Raw genomic sequence first — 15,188 nt, forward strand, 5'->3', positions numbered from 1 at the left:
TCATGTGTGGGGTTGCTTCTCAGCCAAGGGAATCGGCTCACTCGCAGTCTTGCCTAAAAACACATCCATGAATAAAGAATGGTACCAGAATGTCCTCCAAGAGCAACTTCTCCCAACCGTCCAAGAGCAGTCTGGCGCCCAAAAATGCCTTTTCCAGCATGATGGAGCACCTTGCCATAAAGCAGAGGTGATAACTAAATGGCTCATGGAACAAAACATAGACATTTTGGGTCCATGGCCTGGAAACTCCCCAGATCTTAATCCCATTGAGAACTTGTGGTCAATCATCAAGAGACGGGTGGACAAACAAAAACCAACAAATTCTGGCAAAATGCAAGCTTTGATTATGCAAGAATGGACTGCTATCAGTCAGGATTTGGTCCAAAAGTTGATTGAGAGCATGCCAGGGAGAATTACAGAGGTCTTGAAGAAGAAGGGGCAACACTGCAAATATTGACTTGCTGCATTAACTCATTCTAACTGTCAATATAACCTATTGGTACTCATAATATGGTTGCAATTATATTTCTGTATGTGATATAAACATCAGACAAACACTAATAAAAACCAGAGGCCAGCAGATCATGTGAAAATATAATTTTGGTGTCATTCTCAAAACTTTTGGCCATGACTGTATACAGTATGGAGCACTATGCGAGGCCATGTATACAGTACGGAGCACTATGCGGGGCCATGTATACGTACGGAGCACTATGCGGGGCCATGTATATAGTAGTACTGAGCACAATGCGGGGGCCGTGTATACAGTACGGAGAACTATGGAGGGACATGTATACAGTACGAATCACTATGGAGGGACATGTATACAGTACGAATCACTATGGAGGGACATGTATACAGTACGAGCACTATGCGGGGCCATGTATACAGTACAGAGCATTATGCGGGGCCATGTATACAGTACGTAGCACTATGCAGGGCCATTTATACTGTGTGCAGCACTATGCGGGGCCATGTATACATTATGTACAGTACGGAGCACTATGCGGGACCATGTATACAGTACTGAGCACTATGCGAGGCCATGTATACAGTACGGAGCACTATGCTGGGCCATGTGTACAGTACCGAGCGCTATGCGGGGCCATGTACATTGAGTGCAGCACTATGCGGGGCCATTTATACTGTGTGCAGCACTATGCGGGGCCATGTATACAGTACGGAGCACTATGCGGGGCCATGTATACAGTACGGAGCACTATGCGGGGCCATGTATACAGTACGGAGCACTATGCAGGGCCATGTATACTGAGTGCAGAACTATGCAGGGCCATGCATACTATGTGCAGCACTATACAAGGCCATATATACAGTACGGAGCACTATGCGGAGCCATGTATACAGTACGGAGCACTATGCGGGGCCATGTATACAGTACAAAGTATTATGTGGGGCCATGTATACAGTACGAAGTATTATGCGGGGCCATGTATACAGTACGGAGCACTATGCGGGACCATGCATGCAGTACGGAGCACTATGCGGGGCTATGCATACAGTACGGAGCACTATGCAGCGCCATGTATACTGAGTGCAGAGCACTATGCAGGTCCACCTATAGAGTACGGAGCACTATGCGGGGCCGTGGATACAGTACGGAGCACTATGCGGGGCCATGATTACAGTACGGAGCACTATTCGGGGGCCATGTATACAGTAGGGAGCACTATGCGGGGCCATGTATACAGTACGGAGTACGATTCTGGGCCATGTATATAGTACGGAGCATTAAGCAGGGCCATGTATATAGTAGTACTGAGCACAATGCGGGGGCCGTGTATACAGTACGAAGCACTATGGAGGGACATGTATACAGTACGAAGCACTATGGAGGGACATGTATACAGTACGGAGCACTATGGAGGGACATGTATACAGTACGAAGCACTATGGAGGGACATGTATACAGTACGGAGTATTATGCGGGGCCATGTATACAGTACGTAGCACTATGCGGGGCCATGTATACTGAGTGCAGCACTATGCAGGGCCATTTATACTGTGTGCAGCACTATGCGGGGCCATGTTTACAGTATGTACAGTATGGAGCTCTATGCGGGGCCATATATATAGTACGGAGAACTATGCGGGACCATGTATACAGTACTGAGCACTATGCGGGGCCATGTATACAGTACGGAGCACTATGCTGGGCCATGTGTACAGTACCGAGCGCTATGCGGGGCCATGTACACTGAGTGCAGCACTATGCAGGGCCATGTATACAGTACGGAGCACTATGCAGGGCCATGTATACTAAGTGCAGAACTATGCAGGGCCATTCATACTATGTGCAGCACTATACAAGGCCATATATACAGTACGGAGCACTATGCGGGGCCATGTATACAGTATGGAGCACTATGCGGGGCAATGTATACTGTGTGCAGCACTATGCGGGGCCATATATACAAAACAGAGCAGGATGCGGGGTCACGTATACAGTACGGAGCACTATGCAGGGCCATGTATATAGTAGTACCAAGCACATTGCAGGGGCTGTGTATACAGTACGGAGCACTATGCGGGGCCATGTATATAGTACGAAGTATTATGCGGGGCCATGTATACAGTACGAAGTATTATGCGGGGCCATGTATACAGTACGAAGTATTATGTGGGGCCATGTATACAGTACGAAGTATTATGCGGGGCCATGTATACAGTACGGAGCACTATGCGGGACCATGCATGCAGTACGGAGCACTATGCGGGGCTATGCATACAGTACGGAGCACTATGCAGCGCCAAGTATACTGAGTGCAGAGCACTATGCAGGGCCACCTATAGAGTACGGAGCACTATGCGGGGCCGTGGATACAGTACGGAGCACTATGCGGGGCCATGATTACAGTACGGAGCAGTATTCGGGGGACATGTATACAGTACGGAGCACTATGCGGGGCCATGTATACGTATGGAGCACTATGCGGGGCCATATATACAAAACAGAGGAGTATACGGGACCATGTATACAGTAGGGAGCACTATGCGGGGCCATGTATGCAGTACGGAGTACGATTCTGGGCCATGTATATAGTACGGAGCACTAAGCAGGGCCATGTATATAGTAGTACTGAGCACAATGCGGGGGCCGTGTATACAGTACGGAGCACTATGAGGGGGACATGTATACAGTACGGAGCACTATGCGGTGGCCATGTATATAGTACGGAGCACTAAGCAGGGCCATGTATATAGTAGTACTGAGCACAATGCGGGGGCCGTGTATACAGTACTGAGCACTATGCGGGGCCATGTATACAGTACGGAGCACTATGCTGGGCCATGTGTACAGTACCGAGCGCTATGCGGGGCCATGTACACTGAGTGCAGCACTATGCGGGGCCATGTATACAGTACGGAGCACTATGCGGGGCCATGTATACAGTACGGAGCACTATGCGGGGCCATGTATACAGTACGGAGCACTATGCAGGGCCATGTATACTGAGTGCAGAACTATGCAGGGCCATTCATACTATGTGCAGCACTATACAAGGCCATATATACAGTACGGAGCACTATGCAGGGCCTTGTGTACAGTACGGAGCACTATGCGAGGCCGTGTATGCAATATGGAGCACTATGCGGGGCAATGTATACTGTGTGCAGCACTATGCGGGGCCATATATACAAAACAGAGCAGGATGCGGGGCCACGTATACAGTACGGAGCACTATGCAGGGCCATGTATATAGTAGTACCAAGCACATTGCTGGGGCTGTGTATACAGTACGGAGCACTATGCAGGGCCATGTATATAGTAGTACGGAGCATTATGCGGGGCCATGTATACAGTACGAAGCACTATGCGGGGGACATGTATGCAGTACGGAGTACTATGCGGGGCCATGTATACAGTACGGAGCACTATGCGGGGCCATGTATATAGTAGTACGGAGCATTATGCGGGGCCATGTATACAGTACGGAGTACTATGCGGGGGACATGTATGCAGTACGGAGCACTATGCAGGGGCCGTGTATACAGTACGGAGCATTATGCGGGGCCATGTATATAGTAGTACCGAGCACATTGCACGGGCCGTGTACACAGTACGGAGCACTATGCGGGGCCATGTATATAGTAGTACGGAGCATTATGCGGGGCCATGTATATGTAGCACCCTGAGGATTCGGCTGCTACAGGGGTATTGCACCTCAAGCCAGAGGTGTGATATTCCACTCCCGGGTAAGGATGGAGTGTGGAACTGAGCTCAGTAGGCTGCATGCACTACATACATCCCATTTCCGGGGGACAGATCGATGGTACTCCCACTAGGTAAATGTGCAGGTACGACAGTGTCTGTCCCTGGCTGGAGTGGGAGGGGGGTGGAACATCCCAGTAGTGTAGGAGCAGATAGGGGGAGCAGTCTGGGTAAAGATAGGAGCTCATTGGGTGCTGGTCACCTGAGCTCACACATAGAGGGAGTATATAAGGTGGGCACCATCTAGAGACAGGGTCTTTTGTAGAGGGTCAGACAGGCAGACAGTCATCAGTCAGTCTGGTGTAGAGCAGAGAGGCTCAGCCAGCTCCAAGGCCAAGAGAGAGAGAGGAGAAGAGAAGGACCCAGAGGGGAAAAGAAGAAGGAACCCCAAGAACCTAAAATTAGACCAGAGGGGTGAAGGGTTGGCACAAGGGTACCGGATCCCAAGCTGGTGGAGGCCACTAATCCTCAGCCAGAGACCGGAGGTCGTGGGCAGGATCTGCCACGACCCCCCACTATATCCACTGCGAAGGCACACCGAGTATAGGGTCAGGGAACCCAGAGAAAAGGGTTTAACCAACAAGAGACCCGAGGGAGCCGGACATAAGTGGATCCCTGGTGGGAACGGCCGTAGAAAGGAACGTCAGAAAGGGAGCTCAGGATCACGCTCCAGAATTACTTGGGGGTTGGCCGAGTCCAGGACCTGGTGGACGCAGCACGGCTCGGGCGGTCACTCAAGGCCAGAGTGACCAAAAGAACAGCAGTAAGTAAAAACCCTGAACTGCACAGCCCGACTCTGAGTCTTCTTACCATCCTCACTGCACCTCCACAACCACCATCCTCTACAACTGACCCCCTGAGGCTATACCCCTCCCGTTGGGGGTTATACTACCAGAGCTGCACACACACCACCAGCCTCAGCGGACCCTTCTGCAGCGGCGGCCGTATTGACCGCAAATCAACGGGTGGCGTAGTCGACACAAAGAACATCCAGCAACATCTGTAAGGACTGCCACACACTGAGCTTGACACCCTGGGCACGGACCGGGTCACCGCCACTCGGAGACTACAACCCCCATCTGATCCAGCTCCGGGTATTCCCCAAACAGCACTGGCCCAGGGGGTGCGTCAACTTTGGCGTAGTCGGCAGGATCACGTGCCCGCAACAACCGGGTACTGCGTGCCTGAAGAAAAGTTCACCTTTACCTCAAAAAGAAGTCTCCCGCCGGTTCCGGAGGGTCCCCGCCATCGGACCCCATCACAGGTCGTTTCCCGCCGGTTGTCCGCCATTTGCAGCTTTTTCCCGCCATCCACGGAGTTTCCCGCCACTGGGAGACGATTCCCGCCATTTCCAGAAGATTTCCCGCCTTGGAAGAGCGGACGCCATTATGGGCGTGCCAGAGGGTGGCAAGAGGCCACCTCCCATCGTGGGCCAGGTCGAAGAATGGCGCCAAAAGCGGAAACCGCCCCCACCAACAGAGACTGTGATGATAGAAGTGTCCATCAGCGTGAAGGAACTGCCCCTGGAACTGACAATCACCATGTTGCCCCGGGACCACCCTCAATGTGGGCGGAGACAGAACAAAAGAGCGAAGATGGGTGCAGCCTGGAGGAGTCTGGAGAGAGCGCACCCGGAGACAAGAGGTCTGGAGAGGAGTATGGAGAAAGCACACCCGGAGATGGAAGGAGAGACAGGCAGCACCGACCCAGTGGTCAGGAGCCTGCTGCAAGCAACAACCCCACTAGGTCTGGTGGAGAGCCTGGCACAGCTCCCCCGAGACCGGGAGTGTGCACAGACCGCGCTGGAGGGCCTCGCACGGAGGATGGCCCAGGTGCAGCGAGACACGCTGACGGAGTGGAGCCGTGAGATGGCCCAGCAGACCGGAACCCGTCAACGGAGCACGCCACCCGAGACGAGGAGACAGACCGCCTCTGAGGATGGTGCAGGAGGAGTGAAGGCCGGAGACGGCGCCGAGAAGGGAGCTGAACAGACGGAGGCAGGTAATGGGGACGTCACTACCCCGAGCCGAGAAACCGCGTGCCTGCCCCAGCTCCCCGTCGCAGAGCCCGAAATTCCCCCTGCCGTGCCCGTCGCTGCACCGTCACCGCTCCAGACTAGGCCTCAAGTAGAAGCCGCGGCCGCGACCCCTGTGACGTCACGCGCCTCAACCCTGAGCGCGGCCAAACAGGAAATACCATCGGCCTGGTCGCAAGGTCTAGTGCCCCCGGGCGCCGCAATTCCAACAACGCCCCCTACCTCCGCGGAGCCACCGGCCTGGTCGCAGGGCCGAGTATCCCCGGGCGCCGCCGTCCTTACGGTGCCCTTTACCTTTAGGGTGCCCCAAGCCTGGTCGCAAGGCCTGGTCAACCCGGGCGCTGCTACCACCACAGCGCCCTCAACATCTCGAGTGCCGCACCTGGGTGAAGACTTATTTGCCCAGCATACGTGCCCGGATGGGCAGCCCTTTATATGGCCACCGGAGTACTACCAACTGGAACTCCAAAAAGCAAGGCCCCTGTGCGAGCCCCTGATTCCGGCTCCGAAGCCCGTTAAGAGGACCCCGCTCCCGCTGGAAGAGGCGCAGTTCGAGTGGGACCCCACCGGAGGAGACCTCATAGGGTTCACCCAAGAAACACGGGCAGCCGCAGCGGAGCGTGCGGAGTGCTGCCGCCAGCAGTTGGCAGTCTTCGAGCAAGAACGGAGAGAGAGGCGGGTCCGAGAGCAGCGGCTGCAGGAACAGAGTGCGGAGCAGAAGAGTCGGACTCGGAGGAACCCCCGTGCAGCTCATGGTCCACGTGCCACCGGGACTGTGATTAAATTCATCCTGCAGTACGGGTGGGGCTTCATAAGAGATCACCACACCCCCGGCGACGTCTTTGTCACCCGCAGAGATGTAGAAAGCCATCTGCCGGAGGGACACAGAGGTCGTGACCTATATGTAGGGGATGAGGTCACATTCACCCGGCACAAGTGTGCCAAAGGACCCTACGCCCTCCATGTACACCGGCTGACGGAGGAGGAGCTGCGGTGTGAGGAGGAGCAAGAGGACCCGGACGGGTCTGAAGAATACAAAGAAGGAGCAGGAGGATGCCGTCATTAAAGTACGGTAAAGAGAGACTGTACATAGTTACCTGTATGGGTACAGTGAACTGTTGCTGATTTAAATATGTTCCCCGTTGGGACAAGTGTGAACTTTAACCCGTGTGTCCCTGTTCCCACTGACCGAGGACTGAGAGCGGTCATCCTTCCCTTATACCTGGCCGAGGACTGAGAGCGGCCACACTTTCCCCTTTGTATATAGTTGCGCTTCTTAAGGCGCCCCCTACTGGTTTTATGGGAAAGCTGAGTTTTTCAAGAAGAGAGTGTTGCACTTTACCCGGTCACAAGTTGCACCGTGGCCGGAGGAGCAAGAGTGTTTACAAGAGTATTTATGGAAAAGTTTTATGCTGATATATATGATGTTTTATATGTTTATGTTTGAAAAAAAAAAAAAAAGTATGTTTTTGGATGTTTATTCTCTTACAGCCCGAGGACGTGCTGTGGTTTACCAGGGGGGAATGTAGCACCCTGAGGATTCGGCTGCTACAGGGGTATTGCACCTCAAGCCAGAGGTGTGATATTCCACTCCCGGGTAAGGATGGAGTGTGGAACTGAGCTCAGTAGGCTGCATGCACTACATACATCCCATTTCCGGGGGACAGATCGATGGTACTCCCACTAGGTAAATGTGCAGGTACGACAGTGTCTGTCCCTGGCTGGAGTGGGAGGGGGGTGGAACATCCCAGTAGTGTAGGAGCAGATAGGGGGAGCAGTCTGGGTAAAGATAGGAGCTCATTGGGTGCTGGTCACCTGAGCTCACACATAGAGGGAGTATATAAGGTGGGCACCATCTAGAGACAGGGTCTTTTGTAGAGGGTCAGACAGGCAGACAGTCATCAGTCAGTCTGGTGTAGAGCAGAGGAAGAGAGCAGAGAGGCTCAGCCAGCTCCAAGGCCAAGAGAGAGAGAGGAGAAGAGAAGGACCCAGAGGGGAAAAGAAGAAGGAACCCCAAGAACCTAAAATTAGACCAGAGGGGTGAAGGGTTGGCACAAGGGTACCGGATCCCAAGCTGGTGGAGGCCACTAATCCTCAGCCAGAGACCGGAGGTCGTGGGCAGGATCTGCCACGACCCCCCACTATATCCACTGCGAAGGCACACCGAGTATAGGGTCAGGGAACCCAGAGAAAAGGGTTTAACCAACAAGAGACCCGAGGGAGCCGGACATAAGTGGATCCCTGGTGGGAATGGCCGTAGAAAGGAACGTCAGAAAGGGAGCTCAGGATCACGCTCCAGAATTACTTGGGGGTTGGCCGAGTCCAGGACCTGGTGGACGCAGCATGGCTCGGGCGGTCACTCAAGGCCAGAGTGACCAAAAGAACAGCAGTAAGTAAAAACCCTGAACTGCACAGCCCGACTCTGAGTCTTCTTACCATCCTCACTGCACCTCCACAACCACCATCCTCTACAACTGACCCCCTGAGGCTATACCCCTCCCGTTGGGGGTTATACTACCAGAGCTGCACACACACCACCAGCCTCAGCGGACCCTTCTGCAGCGGCGGCCGTATTGACCGCAAATCAACAGGTGGCGTAGTCGACACAAAGAACATCCAGCAACATCTGTAAGGACTGCCACACACTGAGCTTGACACCCTGGGCACGGACCGGGTCACCGCCACTCGGAGACTACAACCCCCATCTGATCCGGCTCCGGGTATTCCCCAAACAGCACTGGCCCAGGGGGTGCGTCATATACAGTACGAAACACTATGCGGGGGACATGTATACAGAACGGAGCACTATGCGGGGACGTGTATACAGTATGGAGCACTATGCGGGGCCATGTATACAGTACGGAGCACTATGCGGGGCCATGTATACAGTACGGAGCACTATGCGGAGCCATGTATATAGTACGGAGCACTATGCGGAGACGTGTATACACTACGGAGCACTATGCGGGGCCATGTATACAGTACGGAGCACTATGCGGAGCCATGTATACAGTTCGAAGCTCTATGCGGGGCCATGTATACGGTACAGAGCACTATGAGGAGGTCGTGTATACAGTACGGAGCACTATACGGGGGATGTGTGTACAATACGAAGCACTATGCAGGGGACTTACAGTACATACCAAAAGTTTAGACATACCTTCTCATTTAAAGAAAATTGTACATTCACACTGAATTCATCAAAACTATGAATTAACATATGTGGAATTATATACTTAACAAAAAAGTGTGAAACAACTGAAAATATGTCTTTTATTCTAGGTTCTTCAAAGTAGCCACCTTTTGCTTTGATGACTGCTTTGCACACTCTTGGCATTCTCTTGATGAGCTTTCACGACACTGAAAATGATTGCAATGAGAAATTCTTTGGTATTATTCTCTTCATTTAATTTGACCTCAATGAAAAAAACACAAAAAGAATTGTCCTAAAGCCAAATTGGATATAATTCCACACCAAACCTAAAAAAGGGGGTGGACAAAAGTATTGGCACCCTTTGAAAAATCATGTGATGCTTCTCTAATTCGTGTAATTAACAGCATCAGTAACTTACCTGTGGCACCTAACAGGTGTTGGCAATAACTAAATCACACTTGCAGCCAGTTAACATGGATTAAAGTTGACTCAACCTCTGTCCTGTGTCCTTGTGTGTACCACATTGAGCATGGAGAAAAGAAAGAAGACCAAAGAACTGTCTGAGGACTTGAGAAACCAAATTGTGAGGAAGCATGAGCAATCTCAAGGCTACAAATCCATCTCCAAAGACCTGAATGTTCCTGTGTCTTCCGTGCACAGTGTCATCAAGAAGTTTAAAGCCCATGGCACTGTGGCTAACCTCCCTAGATGTCTACGGAAAAGAAAAATTGACGAGAGATTTCAACGCAAGATTGTGTGTATGGTGGATAAAGAACCTCGACTAACATCTAAACAAGTTCAAGCTGCCCTGCAGTCCGAGGGTACAACAGTGTCAACCCGTACTATACGTCGGCGTCTGAATGAAAAGGGACTGTATGGTAGGATACCCAGGAAGACCCCACTTCTTACCCTGAGACATAAAAAAGCCAGGCTGGAGTTTGCCAAAACTTACCTGAGAAAGCCTAAAATGTTTTGGAAGAATGTTCTCTGGTCAGATGAGACAAAAGTAGAGCTTTTTGGCAAAAAGCATCAACATAGAGTGTACAGGAAAAAAAAAGAGGCATTCAAAGAAAAGAACATGGTCCCTACAGTCAAACATGGCGGAGGATCCCTGATGTTTTGGGGTTGCTTTGCTGCCTCTGGCACTGGACTGCTTGACCGTGTGCATGGCATTATGAAGTCTGAAGACTACCAACAAATTTTGCAGCATAATGTAGGGACCAGTGTGAGAAAGCTGGGTCTCCCTCAGAGGTCATGGGCCTTCCAGCAGGACAATGACCCAAAACACACGTCCAAAAGCACTATAAAATGGTTTGAGAGAAAGCACTGGAGACTTCTAAGGTGGCCAGACCTGAATCCCATAGAACACCTGTAGAGAGATCTCAAAATGGCAGTTTGGAGAAGGCACCCTTCAAATATCAGGGACCTGGAGCAGTTTGCCAAAGAAGAATGGTCTACAATTCCAGCAGAGCATTGTAAGAAACTCATTGATGGTTACCGGAAGTGGTTGTTCGCAGTTATTTTGGCTAAAGTATTAGGCTGGGGGTGCCAATACTTTTGTCTGGCCCATTTTTGGAGGTTTGTGTGAAATGATCAATGATTTGATTTTTGCTTCATTCTCTTTTGTGTTTTTTCCTTGCAAGCAAATTAAATGAAGATAATAATACCAAAGAATTTGTGATTGCAATCATTTTCAGGAAGAAACTGAGTATTATCTGACAGAATTGCAGGGGTGCCAATACTTTTGGCCAGCACTGTATGGGGTCCAAAATTCTGTATGAAGCATTATATGGGGTCCATTATTCTATTATTCTCTATAGAGCAATATATGGGGCTCATTATTCTGTATGGAGAATTATATGGGGTCGATTATTCTCTATGGAGCATTATATGGGGTCCATTATTCTGTATGGAGCATAATATGGGGTGCATTAGTCTGTATGGAGCATTATATGGGGTCCATTATTCTGTATGGAGCATTATATGGGGTCCATTATTCTATTATTCTCTATAGAGCATTATATGGGGCTCATTATTCTGTATGGAGAATTATATGGGGTCTATTATTCTCTATGGAGCATTATATGGGGTCCATTATTCTGTATGGAGCATAATATGGAGTGCATTATTCTGTATGGAGCATTATATGGGGTCCATTATTCTGTATGGAGCATTATATGGGGTCCATTATTCTATTATTCTCTACAGAGCATTATATGGGGCTCATTATTCTGTATGGAGAACTATATGGGGTCGATTATTCTCTATGGAGCATTATATGGGGTCCATTATTCTGTATGGAGCATAATATGGGGTGCATTAGTCTGTATGGAGCATTATATGGGGTCCATTATTCTGTATGGAGCATTATATGGGGTCCATTATTCTATTATTCTCTATAGAGCATTATATGGGGCTCATTATTGTGTATGGAGAAGTATATGGGGTCCATTATTCTCTATGGAGCATTATATGGGGTCCATTATTCTGTATGGAGCATAATATGGAGTGCATTATTTTGTATGGAGCATTATATGGGGTCTATTATTCTGTATGGAGCATTATATGGGGTCCATTATTCTATTATTCTCTATAGAGCATTATATGGGGCTCATTATTCTGTATGGAGAATTATATGGGGTCCATTATTCTCTAGGGAGTATTATATGGGGTCCATTATTCTGTATGGAGCATTATATGGGGCCAATTATTCTGTATGAAGCAGTATACGGTATTGTTCTCATTATTCTGTATGTAGCATTATATGGGGCCCATTATACTGTATGGAGGACTATGAAGTTCCCATTATACCGTATGGGAGATTATATGGGGTCATTATACCGTATGGAGGACTATACTGTCCGGTCTGCACTGTGCGCTGCCAGTTATCGCCGGTTTCTGAGCTATTGTAGAATTTACAATAGATATCACTCATGTAATGTAAGAAGTAAGTGAAATCTTTGGCCTTGTACTATATATATATATATTTCTCTGCCGTATCTGCACCATGAATCCTGGTATTTATTAAAGGGGCCCACTGAGACTCTTTCGCCCGGGGCCTACGAAAGCCTGGAGCTGGCCCTGCTGTCTGCAACCAAAGAGAAAAAGCAGGAATTCTTCTCTTGTAGAGGCGAAAACTGGTGAAAATACAGGATACAAGTAAAAAAAATGACCAGGTATAGTGATATTCCAAAATGTACACACATGGCAGCTTATTCTTAAAAGTTACTTAAAATGATAATTTCCCTTTAAATATTGGAACCTCTCTCCAGCAGGGAACGGCAATCTCCATGAATAAAGTCCACTGCACTCGTTCTGATTATTATATTTAGCATACAAGGCAATATCGGTTTAGAATCGCCTCAGTCATTGTTATAAGATCGTTATGTTTCCGGGCATAAATCATACGCTTGTAACATTGTGTATTTCTTAGTGTTGCAAATTTGAAATATTGTAAATTACATACTCCAGTTTGCCTAAAAATATTCCTAAAAAATGCTAAGAGGAGAATTTTTACTCTGCTGTACAATATGTAGTGTGTCCCCTGCCCCCGCTGTGCCCCTTCACAGAGTATGGTGCCCCATAGTGCAATCCTCTACATAGTATGATGCCTTCACAGTGCCACCTCTACAGGGCCCCAACAGTGATTTCCCTCTCACAGTGACCACACAGATTTTGGTGCCTCCACAGCACTTTCCCCCACACATTATAGTTCCCCCATGGAGCATTATTGAGGAAACTGATAAGACCATTATTGTGTAGGGCACAAATGATCATAGAATCATAGAATGGTAGAGTTGGAAGGGACCTCCTGGGTCATCTGGTCCAACCCCCTGCTCAAAGCAGGATTCACTAAATCATCTCAGATAGATGTCTGTCCAGCCTCTGTTTGAAGACGTCCATTGAAGGGGAACTCACCACCTCTCGTGGCAGCCTGTTCCACTCATTGATCACAATAACTGTCAAAAAATTTTTTCTAATATCTAATCTGTCTCCTCCCATTCAGTTTCATCCCATTGCTTCTAGTCTTTCCTTGTGCAAATGAGAATAAAGATGATCCTTCTACAATGTGACAGCCCTTGAGATATTTGTAGACAGCTATTAAGTCTCCTCTCAGTCTTTTTTTTTGCAAGCTAAACATTCCCAAATTCTGTAACCGTTCCTCATAGGACATGGTTTGCAGACCGGTCACCATTCTGGTCGCTCTTCTCTGAACTTGCTCCAGTTTGTCAATGTCTTTTTTAAAATGTGGTGCCCAAAACTGGACACAGTATTCCAGATGAGGTCTGACCAAAGAGGAGTAAAGTGTGATAATGACTTCACGTGATCTAGACTCTATGCTTCTGTTAATACATCCCAGAATGGTATTTGCCTTTTTTGCTGCTGCATCACACTGTTGACTCATGTTCAGTCTATGATCTATTAGTATACCTAAGTCTTTTTTACTTGTGCTGTTGCTTAGCTGTATTCCTCCCATTCTGTATATTCTTTTTTCATTTTTATTGCCAAGATGTTGTACTTTGCATTTTTCCCTGATAAAAAAACATTCTGTTAGTTGCAGCCCACTGCTCGAGTTTATGTAGGTCTTTTTGAATCCTGTCTCTCTCTTCTCTGGTGTTAGCTATCCCTCCTAGCTTTGTGTCATCAGCAAATTTAATCAGTTTACCCTCAATTCCTTCATCTAAATCATTGATAAAGATGTTGAACAATACAGGTCCCAGGACAGAGCCCTGTGGTACCCCACTTGAGACATTCATCCAACTGGATGTGAAGCCATTTACGACCACTCTTTGAGTCCAATCACTAAGCCAGTTATGAATCCACCTAACAGTTGCCTTGTCCATTCCATACTTGGTCATTTTTTCAATAAGGATGGTGTGAGATACTTTGTCAAATGCTTTGCTGAAGTCAAGATATACTATATCTACAGCATTTCCCTGATCCACCCATTCAGTGATTCTATCATAGAAGGAAATTAAGTTAGTCTGACATGACTTGTTAGTTACAAACCCATGCTGACTCTGGTTAATCACTTCATTCTTATCCAGGTACTTACATACATGTTGTTTAATAATTTGTTCAAAGATCTTTCCTGGTATAGAAGTCAGACTCACCGGCCTATAGTTCCCTGGGTCCACCTTCTTCCCCTTTTTGAAGATAGGAACAACATTTCCTTTAATAGAACAGTGAAGATCAGTTGATGTTACATTTTCTTTCTGAGAGAAAACTGATGCAAAATAGGAATTAAAAAGTTCTGCCTTCTCAGCATCCTTTCTTACCATTTCACCATTTTCATCCTGTAAAAATCCTATAGCATCTTTGACTTTTCTTTTACTTTTGACATACCCCCAAAATCCTTTTTTATTGCTTTTGACATCTCTTGTAAGCCTTAATTCATTGTCAGCTTTAGCTAACCTGATACGTGCCCTACAGGATCTGCAGACTGCATTATAATCTTCTTTAGATATGCCTCCCTCTTTCCATTTGATAAACATTTCTTTCTTTATTTTTAGCATGTGTTTAATTTCTGTGTTCATCCATCCTGGTTTCCTTAAATGCTTCCCATTTTTCCTACTTTTTGGGATTGTTAATGATTGTGCTTTGAGAATCTCATTTTTAAAAATTTTCCATCCTTCCAGGACATTTTTGTCCTTAAGGATATCCAGCCATTGGATCCCTCCTATTCTCTTTCTGAGTCGCTTAAAATCTGCCTTTCTGAAATCTAACCTTGAAGTTTCAGTCTTCACATGTCTTCCTCCTCTAGTTAT

This window comes from Phyllobates terribilis, unplaced genomic scaffold (genome assembly GCF_046119375.1).
Source record: "Phyllobates terribilis strain yellow unplaced genomic scaffold, ASM4611937v1 Scaffold_3__8_contigs__length_932513732, whole genome shotgun sequence".
Lineage (NCBI taxonomy): Eukaryota > Metazoa > Chordata > Amphibia > Anura > Dendrobatidae > Phyllobates > Phyllobates terribilis.